Below are 8,870 nucleotides of genomic sequence, written 5' to 3'. Positions count from 1 at the left end.
CTCTGTCTCTAAGTCCTGGGGTTATAAGTAGGTGTCACCATGCCAGAAGCAGAGGAAAGAATATTCAGCCAAGGCGGTAAGGGACTTTTTCCCAGTGGCAGGGTTCATCAGAGCCCAGCTGACAAGGTTCTATCTGTGGAGCCTTCAAAAATGTGGCTTGGGTCTCATCATGCACTGCGAGTGATTTCTGCATCCGGATTGGCTCCCTCTGCAAACACTGTCATCCAGTTATAACATTAGTCAGCTCTGTGCTGAAGGCTGGTATCGTTAGGTTAAAAATTAAAAACAACAGAAATGAGCCAAGGGGAACAGTCAACAGTCTTTAGCTGTCCCCTCCATAAGGACACAGCAGCTGTAGGGTTTGGTCAAGTTCAGACCCTTAAAAAGAGTGGAAAAAAGAAAACTCATACTTCCCAGAGCCCGGGCACTGCTGTGCCAACCAGCTGGGCACAGTGTCATGGCAAAAAGAGGTTTTCAGTTTCAGAAATCTGAGACCCAGACCTTGCAAACAGGGAAGGACACAAGGTTGCCACTGGGGCTGATTGTGGCATTTGGTTTGTTTCTGGGCTCATGTCTGCCCATAGTTACATCAGACTTTGCTGCCCTGTGAAGCCCATACAGGCGAACAGGAGCGAGCTGCCTTGGGAAAGGCGTGTGTGTATGTGTTTGTGTGTGTGTGTGTGTGTGTGTGTGTGTGTGTGTGTGTGTGCAGGTATGTATCAACAGCTTTTAAGGAAAATGCTCTGTGTAAATGTGAGTTTTTTCTTGTCCAGAGTTAGCCTGTTCAGGGAATAGAGCACAATTCAGGTTTCTGAGTTGGAAGGCTGATTAATCTCTCTGTCAGTTACATATGGAAATAAATTAGTAAATGGTCCATCTGGGACCAAACTCCTGCAGAGGCGATAAATTATCACCATCGTATATGTCGGTGTTGCTGAAGGCTGAGCTGCGCTCTCAGGAGCTGCTGAAAGATAACTGGATACTTGGCTGTGGTCAGAGGGATAACGTTAGTTGGGAGAAAAAAATTCCTAGGGAAGAATTTACCTTGAAATGTTTCTAGGGGGAATGGCGTGGTTGGTGCCGAGTCTGTTCCTCGGATCTGCTCTATCTGCAAACATTTAAAGAGTCTTGGGGGCATATAGAAGATTCGAGCTTTATATTTTCAAAGGCTAGTATAATACCACATCGTTAATTAATACCCAAGGTCTCAATAAAGAGTAGAATTCCACGTGTCTGTGTGAGATTGTGTGCTATGCACCACCCACAACTCAATCTCTGTTTTCTTATCTCAATTTGAACAAAGGCGGGGCAGGTCAGTGTCTCTCTCTTTTTTTCTTTTTCTTTTTTAAAGAATTGTTTGTTGGGCATATATGTATGTCACAGGATATATCTAGAGGTCGGAGGGCAACTTCCTGGGAGTCAGTTCTCTCCTTCCACCTTGTTTCTGCAGCTGACTGCTGACTCAGTGGCTTCCCATCTCCCTGCAGGGGTGCTGGCCTCATAGGCCTATGTGACCACAGCTGGCTATTCTATGTGGGCTCTCAAGATTGAATGTGTCAGGCTTGGGTGACAAGTGCTTTATCTGCTAATCCTTCTGCCTCAGCCTCCCAGAATTATAAGAGTAAGCCACCACATCCTTCATAATGCTCTTTTATATAAAAATTAAAAGTGAGGCTTAGGGGATCAGATCTTGCTCATAGCCATTGGCATGGCTCAAAGGACAAACTGTAATGGGCAAGAAGAAGATATTGTTAATTCTGATTTTGAAATTTCAGGGGAAGCCTTGGTGTGACATCAAGGTCCCACCCTTAATAACAACATCAAGAAATGAAGACATGACACATTCTACTTACATCCATGTCCTAGAAGCAAGAACAGTACTGGGCATCCAAGTCCCATTTCTCCAATTGGAGAGGCTGGATATAGTTTTGCTTTTGGGAAGACATATGGCACACCACAGTCAATCTGAGATGTCTTATCATGAATGTTAAAACCAAGAAAGTGTCAGGGCCTTGAGGTGTGCTAATATATTTTGCCCCTTTGCAGAAACGCCCAGGGCTGCAGTGACATCCAGATTGTTGTGCTTGCTGTAACATTTTCTTTTGCGTTCTTCCCCCTGGGCAGACCGTGAGTTGCAAATCCTTGAAGCAGCTGAGAGTCTTCCCTGTGGAAAATGCAAAATAACAAATATAAAAAGTAAAATCTAAAAAGTAAACTGGGTGCAGAAATCTCTAAGTGTCGTGTTCAAAGGACGTGGATTTCCAAGTGCAGGGTATAGGCTGAGTAGCCTTTGCACAGCTGTCAGAAGCCATGGTCCCTTTGACCTCACAGTATCTGGGATTGACCTTGACTCACTCAGACCATCAAGTTTCTCACACCAGCCAAACCCGGTTCCTCTGTCTCTCAAATAAGACTCAAGTTAGAGTGTTGCTTGCTTTGACCTGTCCCAATCTAGTTTTTTTTTTTCTTTTAATTTAGTTAATTTATTTGTTTGAGACAGGGTCTCCTATATTCCAGGCTAGCCTACAACTTGATCTATAGCCAAGGATGACCTTCAAATTCTGGTCTTCTTACGTCGACTTCCTGAGTGCTAGGATTGCAGGTGTGGGCCAGCACGTCTGGTTTTACAAAGCTTCCCAGGCAAACACTCTACCCACTGCGCTAACAACCCAGCACCCTGATTCTAATAGTTCAAAAACTATTTATCTGATGTATGTGTGTGTGTGTGTATGCATGCATAGGTGTATGTGTGTACAGGAGTGTGTGCCGGATGCGTGAGTCAGAGAACATTTTTCTGGAGTTGGTTCTTGCCTTTCACCTCTGTTTGTTTGTTTGTTTGTTTGTTTGTTTGTTTGTTTTGAGTCAGGCTTTTACTGTGTAGCCCTGTCCTGGAACTCAAAATGTAGACCAGGCTGGCCTCGAACTCACAACAGATCCTCCTGCCTCTGCCTCCCGAGTGCTGGGACTAAAGGCCTGGGATACCATCACCCAGCTGCCCTAAGGCAGGCTCCCTCTTGTTTCTGCTGCTGTGCTGCCCACTACGGTCGGTCTCCCCAGCCTAAGAGCTGCTGGAGAGCTCTGCTCTCCTGCTTCCATGTCTTAGGCGTGCTGGGAGCACAGATGCCCACCACTGCTTCCTTCTTTTTACACAGATCCTAGCTCTTTACCTGAACTCAGGGCCCCAGACTCAAACAGCGGCTCATCAGCCCTCTGAACCATCCATCCCCTGCCACCCAACCCCCTTCTAATCTTAAGGTTCAGTTATTATTGTCGTTGTCTTAATGATCAATCTGTGAGTTCGTCCTAACCCCAACTGGAAACAGATGTCTTCCCCGGAGCCCTCTACCCAACAGAAATACATTCTGGGGGTGTCATGCTTGTGTCTTCCCACGTGGGTCACGTATTTCGAAGAACCTCCTACCCTTTCTTCTTCCTCCTTCTCCAGTCCCTCCTCAGTGTTCTGCCATTGATTATGTTTTAAGCATGAAATAGAGTAGGGAAAGTTTTGTTTTACGACTAGATCAATGCCTTTGTGTGAGTTACTGAATGATGATCTGAGAGCAGAGGCCCTTGAGGGCTCGTGGAAGCCCTGTCCTGTGCCCCAGAAGTCCAAGTCTGTGGAACCTGGAGCAGAGCTAAGAGTTCTGTCTTTCTAGCAAAGACCTCAGCTGCTGCTGATCCAAGGGCCTGTTTGAGAGCCACCGCTGTAACGACCATTTCCTAACATACACCAACCCCAACAGGATAATAGCTTTCTTTTCTTAGAGAATCTATTGATTTGTCATTCTTAAGGCCTTCGATGCCAAAAATTATCTTCCAGCAGATATCATTATGCAGTCTGCCTCATGTGCCAACTTTTCTGTTGTCCAGTGTTTTTAGCCGTGACCCACTAACTTGTGAGTTAAGTAACGTAGTCCTTAGCCCTGGAACTAGAGAGACTGCGTCTCACAATGCTGTGGACTTTGCAGCCTGAACACCGAGTCCACGTGGTGGACGGAGGATGGCCTTGAACTCTCAGTGGCCTCTGCCCTTAGACAAGTGTTTTAGAAGTAGCTATGGTAAAGGAAAATGATCTCAGGAATGTCTGGGTGGCTTTTCTAGTGAACCAAATAATCTCACAATGTCAATGGCATCTATTTTCAAATCTCCGGGCCCTCTTGTCCCCAGAAAGCAGTTTCAAAATCACTCCATCCTTCCCTGCGTGAGACGTGAGAGGCACTATGGTAACCGGCTTTTCACTGAAGTGTGTCAGTTTTCAGGGTCGGGCTGGAGAGGGCATGTGCTGTCTGTGAGGGTTGTCTGCTGCTTTACCCTAACCCTGTGACCCGTCTGCTCTCCTCCAGCAGGCTCTAGAAGTGTCGACTAGTGATTATGAGGACACCTCTGTCCTTTCTGGAGCGATGCTGACCTCCGTTTCCTGGACCCATTCTGACTCAGGTAATCACACTCCGGTGGCCCTTCCCAACCACCAAAACCTTTGCAGATTGCCTGGGATCAATGAAATACCGAAGCTGTATTTAAATGCAAATAGAAAGTTGATTGCTTCCCCCCCTCAGTTGTTGCCCTTCCCCCAACCTTCTTAATGATCAATTCATGCAGCTGACCAGACTGACAAAGTGGCCAATCCAATTTAGGCATTAAGAAGATTGAAAAAAAAATCGTGATTCACGTCTTTATTTAAAATTCCACTGTATGTGGTAGAGCCTCCAAGGCACCTGAACATTGCTGGGAATTTTCATATGGAGACACACTAGTACCTAACTAGTACCACCACATTGCCTTCTTTCCCAGAATGCCTTGCGTAATTGTCGTCATCCTTAGGATGTTGTGCCAGTTGGTTGTGTCCAGAGGAGACTATTGAGTGTCTGTTTTGGATGGATGGTGGTGAAGAAATACAAGGCTGTTTTCTATGCGCAGAGATCTTTTGGGATTGCCAGGTTCACGACTCCATCACGAGAGGATGGCAGGCAGTGGGGCTTAGTGTCAGGTTGGGAGCATAGGCCCCTGCCCCTTGCACCTATCCCAGCCCCCAGGCCTGGTCTGGACTCCAAATCCCAGCAGGCCAAGTCCTGACCCCTCCCTCGGGGTGGGGTCAGGACCACTTTTTCCCCAGGGTATTTAAGTGATCCCCCCCCCCCCCAAAGAGGAACACCCGGTAGTCTTCCTTTCTTCCTCGCGGGGGTTACATTTTCATGGCTTCCTGGTTCCCCCTCGGGGCCACCCAAGAGCGCAGAACTCCCATTAAACCTGGATATTTTTTCATTTAGCTTGTTTTGATTTGGCTTGATCAAATTTGGAACCTGGAGCAAATTTGGGAATTTTTGTGTGGGTGGGGAGCTTGTGTTAAGAAATATTCCTAACACTCAGTGTGTGTGTGGGAGGGGGGCCTGGGCACTAAGTGTAGGGCTCTGCTTTGGGGAATCCATAGGCTTCCAGATTCGAGGTTAGAATAGTTACTGAGGAATTTGTGAACCTAGAGGGATTTCAGGTGGCTTCGTCTCTGAGGGTTTATTGGGTAGGCCGAGCCAAGAGAGTGACCTAACAGGAAGATGGAACTGAGCCCTCAGTGAGAGCTGTCTCATCCCTGATTCTCTGTCCCAACCAAAGTCAGGCTCCTCCTCAAGGCCTGAGTTGCTTAAGATCCTAGAGTAGAGCCACGTGGGGAGACCCCACCCTGTGACAGAGGGGACTGGTCTGGCATCATCTCTCCCAGGACCGCGGCCACCGTAGCACAGCTCTGGCATGGTGGCCTCTCTGCTTCTCTGCTTTTGTGTATTATTATTTATTCTTCTCTCACAAACTCACCCCTCCATCCCCCAAGTGCTTGGGGCACCCACAGCTTGATGAGACCCTGGGTGAAACGGACACTGTTCGAGGCCAGCGCCTGACCGTCAGAGGTACCATTTGGAGCTAAGAAGTGAAACGGAGGGGTGGGAAATACAAGGGAAGAACATGAACTTCTAACACCTTGGGGGGAAGTCTTTAGCTGACTCTGAACTAAGGGGCAATCTCAAGGTCAAAATGAGAGCCGCAGCTAGGAATGGTGAGCCAGACGCCCCAGGTTGTATGGGTTATACAGTAGGTATGACCGCGTTCAGCTCTTTGCCAGTGCTGTTTGTTTTCCAGATTGAGCCATGGTGTATTCACTACCCTGATGAATTCCTAAGGGTGCCCCTGAGAGCTGCCAACCAAGGTGCCTGTTCTTCTACGGAAACGCCCTGGTCTCCCTGGACCTGCTGAGGTGCACAAGGACCCAGGCCCTGGCCAAACCCCCAGCCAGTGGGACTGAGAAGGGGCAAAAGCAGCAGATTCTGTGCCCTCTCTCTGCCACACTGAACCAGAGGAAGTGACTTTCCTCTGCTCAGCTATGATTCACGGAAGCTCACTGTGGTGTAGGTTAGACAAGCTAAGAGAGGTTTTCACAGTTTGCATCATTCCAAAGAAAACAGAAGCAGGCTAAACTCTGTGCCTTATAAGAATGTCATGAAGGACTGGGGTGTGACTCCGTTAATAGAATGTGTGCCTAGCATGCACTAGCCCTGAGCTCCATCCCCAACACTGCTAACAAGAGGTATGGTGGCCCATGCCGGGAATCCCAGCACCTGGGTGTGGAGGCAGGAGGTCAGAAGTCTAAGATCACCCTCCTCTACATAGCTAGTTCGAGGCCAGCTCGCGTTGACACGTTAGTGTCTCTAAGTAGGGTTTTGTTGGGAGAACAGCTCAGTTCATTCATCTCTGCATGACGAAGACAGTTTTTGCACTACGGTAAAAAAGAAAAAAATTGGACAGGCAGAGCAGACACCATAAGATATTTACCCTCTGACCTTTTGCAGAAGTGTGCCATCTCCCGGCCTAAACAATGGTGTGACACGCGCATTTGCAAAATTTGAGAGGTGGGACTCGTCCTCCATTGAGAAAATTGGGTCATGAAATGAGTGGATCCAAGTAGGGATCGATTGAAGTAGAAAAGAGAGGGTGGGGGAGCCGTCTGGATAGAGACACCGAGTCAGTCACACTCTGGTTGGATTTTCCAGGCATCCCTGTAACTGTCAGTTAAGCCTAAATACATCATTGAGCCATTTCACCGCAGGAACCTACGTGCACTATTAGTCTGATTTTCAAATAAGGCACCAGGCTTCCTGGAGTACCCTAAACGTTCCACTACATGGGCACCAACCTAAAGCCAACCTTGCATTTGAGATTTTTTTTTTTCTTTTTCTTTGGCACTAGATGTCAGCTATTTTATCTTAAAACAAATAGATATTTGGTTTTAAATCAAGTAAGTGTTGTTAGCTTACCACGAGTAAGCTGGTTCATCTTGTCAAATGTTTTCCCAAGCTGGTAAGATTGCATGATGCTGGAGTTAAAGTTGCAGCTGTGAGCTCCTATCTTCCTGGCTGGCTGAGCTAGGGAAGGCTGTAGTATAGTAAGATTAAAGAGTGCATCGTGTGGGGCTTACGAGACGGCTTAGTGGGTAAGAGCACTTGCTGCCAAATGATGTAAGCCCGATGACCCAAATTCAACCCCCAGAACCCAAGGAGGGATGGAAGGAAATACCTGACTCTGCAAAGTTGTTCTGTGACCATCACCTGCAGGCTGCATGCTGTGGGCACAGCCACTCTACCTCACCTCACACATGGGTACACTAATAACAACAGCAGCAGCAGCAGCAGCAACAACAATAACAAATGTTTAGCTATGCTGGTGCTAGAGAAGTACATGGTTAAGAGCACTTATTGGAGCGGAGTGGTGGTGGCACATGTCTTTAATTCTAGTACTTGGTAGGCAGAGGCAGGTGGATCTCTGTGAGTTCCAGGCCAGCTTGGTCTACAGAAAAAGTTCCAGGAGAGCCTGGGCAACACAGAGAAACCCTGTATTGAAGAAAAAAAAATAAAAACAAGCAAACAAAAAAGAGCACTTACCCCTCTTGAACAGGATCCGAATTTGGTACCAACTCCCACATGGAGGCTTATAACGAACGGCCTATAACTCCAATTCCGGGGACCTGGATTCGGTTTACAACTCCTCCATGGACGCTTATAATGGCCTATAACTCCAGTTCTGTTGCTTGGATATCTTGTTCTGGCTTCCTGGCTTCTGTACACATATGCACAGACCGTCATGCAGGTTCATACTCATACACAAGGTTTTTTTAAAAATTTTTTAATGATAAATAAATAAAATAAAAAAGTAGGTCAGGGGTGGAGATGCAGCTTGGTTGGCTGAGTGCCTGCCTGACTTGTGAAGTCTTAGGTTCAATCTGAAGCTCGCATTAGACTGGGCCTTCTCCTTAGCTACACAGCAAGTTCAAAGCCAGCTTGGGCTACACGAGACCCTTTCTAAAACACAAAACCTAACCACAGTCAACACAGACCAAATAGCCTGTAGAATACTGTTGAACAAAATGTTGTCTATTTGCAAGACTATGTGGTCATTTCCCTGGGTCCTGCCTCACCAGTGTTCAGAGCCAAACGCATGGACTCATGGCCAGGAGCTAGAAAACAAACTACATGTCTTATATTGCTTGCTGCAAGAAACCCACCCCCAGAAAATCACACATGGGCTTTGTAAATGCACAAAGAAAAAGAAGGACCTCCCATTCTAAAAGACAAATTAGGTAGAAATTTCTAATCTTGTCTCATAAACAATATAGAAATAACTTTAAAATATTCTACTTTAAGCATGCATTTAATGTGTGCTCTGGGAACCAAATAGTGTTGCCAAGATAGAACATTCTAATAATGATTTATGTAAATTTATTTGTACAAAGTAATGGTGTAGTTGCCTATAGCAAATTGCTTAGAATATGAAATGACATTTATGGAGTTTCTCTCTCCCTCTCTCCCTCTCTCCCTCTCTCCCTCTCTCTC

At 46.7% G+C, this 8,870-nt stretch overlaps 1 protein-coding gene across 2 annotated transcripts in view; it reads left to right on the top strand.

The window, feature by feature from the left end:
• Positions 1-8,870, top strand: part of Foxn3 (forkhead box N3) — a 381,858-nt gene that overhangs the window by 102,788 nt on the left and 270,200 nt on the right. For both annotated transcript variants that reach the window (XM_005343444.3, XM_013346136.2), the window contains exon 2: positions 4,344-4,437. The gene's annotated coding sequence lies outside the window, so the exon portion shown is untranslated. The remainder of the gene's footprint in view (positions 1-4,343; positions 4,438-8,870) is intronic.

Source organism: Microtus ochrogaster, chromosome 1 (genome assembly GCF_000317375.1).
Source record: "Microtus ochrogaster isolate Prairie Vole_2 chromosome 1, MicOch1.0, whole genome shotgun sequence".
Lineage (NCBI taxonomy): Eukaryota > Metazoa > Chordata > Mammalia > Rodentia > Cricetidae > Microtus > Microtus ochrogaster.
Note: the sequence above shows the minus strand (reverse complement) of the source record. Positions and strands in the feature narration are given on the sequence as shown.